General features: G+C 47.0%; 1 non-coding gene across 1 annotated transcript; it reads right to left on the reverse strand.

Moving 5' to 3' along the window:
* Positions 1 to 1206: 1206 nt before the first annotated feature.
* Positions 1207 to 1277, reverse strand: trnag-ccc. The gene has a single exon. It is a non-coding gene; the product is annotated as a tRNA-Gly (tRNA).
* Between the last annotated feature and the right edge of the window lie 707 nt (positions 1278 to 1984).

A 1984-nucleotide genomic window follows, 5' to 3' on the forward strand; every position in this document is an offset into this window, starting at 1 on the left:
AGTTGCTGCAGTGCATCTTGTAGATGGTACACACGGCTGCCACTGTGCGTCGGTGGTGGAGGGAGTGAATGTTTGTGGATGGGGTGCCGATCAAGCGGGGCTGCTTTGTCCTGGATGGTGTGGAGCTTCTTGAGTGTTGTTGGAGCTGCACTCATCCAGGCAAGTGGAGAGTATTCCACCCAAATATATTTTTATATTAATATTCCAAATAAAATTAAAACATATATAAAAATACATTACAATTTGAATATGTAAAAAATTTATGTAAAGAAATATACATGACAGAACATAGAACAGAACAGGCCCTTAATGTTGTGCCGAGCCATGATCACCCTACTCAAACCCACGTATCCACCCTATACCCGTAACCCAACAACCCCCCCCTTAACCTTACTTTTATTAGGACACTACAGGCAATTTATCGTGGCCAATCCACCTAACCCACACATCTTTGGACTGTGGGAGGAAACCGGAGCACCCGGAGGAAACCCACGCACACAGGGGGAGGACGTGCAGACTCCACACAGACAGTGACCCAGCCGGGAATCGAACCTGGGACCCTGGAGCTGAAGCATTTATGCTAACCACCATGCTACCCTGCTGCCCCTAAACAGCTACATTTTATTTTACAAAGATAAATATGTTTCTATTTAGAAATAAATGGAAGGAAATACTTTGATATGCACAGAAAGCTAGAATAGATAGGTGCTTGATGGATAGGTGCAGGAACGATGGGCCGAAGAGACACTTTCTGTGCAGTAAAACCCCATGACCCATAGAAATAAATATCAAAGCAAAAGACTACGGCATTTCCCATTTAAAATGTTAATCTTTTCTCTCTGCAGTGCACGTGCATTTCTTTGTGAGATAATATGCAAGTAAATGCACCTCATTTTTAAACTTACAGATTTGCAAATCAACGATGCAAGCCCTCCCCCTCTTTCTCCGGCACCCCACAGCGGGGCTGAAGAACATGTTGCCCTTTGCATTCATCGCCGAAGATGCAATGGCTTTTTTTCTCGATTGCAAACTTGCCCCACAAGTTAGGAATGAGAAGTTAGAGCTGCACTAAAACTTGCACAGGGGCGCGGGCGGGGGGGAGAGGGGGGTAAGCGGTGAAAGCGTGTTGGAATTAATGGAAATACGGTCACAATTCTGCTAATTTATATTAAAATGCCATTGCATCGACTTGCTGTAAAATTGGTGTGCGCCGCCCGGGAATCGAACCCGGGTCGCAAGAATGGGAATCTTGCATGATACCACTACACCAGCGGCGCAGGTTATAATTGCGCCGTGCACCCACTACATGAGTAGTTGCATGCCAGCAAGTGTCCTCTCAATTGCTAGCTCTCCATTCCTTCAGTGATTCTCCTGTTATTCTTCAGTTGTCAATCATTAGCAGTTTTGTTGGGGAGGGGGGGGGTTGGGAAGGAAGAACTTGGTGTGGGCTAAGGCTTTTAAATATTTATTTCATTTCCCCCCCCCTCCCCAGTTTAATTCTGAGATAAATATACAGGTATTTTGAAAAATTCACCTGCATCTCCAAAGTAGAGCGAGGCTTATGGAATTTCCTGCAGTGCAGAAGGAGGCCATTCGGCCCATCGAATCTGCCCTGACCACTTCGAAAGAGCGCCATACTTAGACCCACACCCTGCCCTGTCCCCATACCCTACCTTTTGGACACGAAGGGGACATTTCAGTTTGGCCAATCCACCTAACCTGCACATCCTGTGCACTAAAGGGCCAGTGGGCAGCACGGTAGCATTGTGGATAGCACAATCGCTTCACAGCTCCAGGGTCCCAGATTCGATTCCGGCTTGGGTCACTGTCTGTGAGGAGTCTGCACGTCCTCCCCGTGTGTGCGTGGGTTTTCTCCGGCTGCTCTGGTTTCCTCCCACAGTCCAAAGATGTGCAAGTTAGGTGGATTGGGCATGATAAATTGCCCTTAGTGTCCAAAATTGCCCTTAGTGTCCAAAATTGCCCT

The sequence above is a fragment of the Scyliorhinus canicula genome, chromosome 26, assembly GCF_902713615.1.
Source record: "Scyliorhinus canicula chromosome 26, sScyCan1.1, whole genome shotgun sequence".
NCBI classification, from domain to species: domain Eukaryota; kingdom Metazoa; phylum Chordata; class Chondrichthyes; order Carcharhiniformes; family Scyliorhinidae; genus Scyliorhinus; species Scyliorhinus canicula.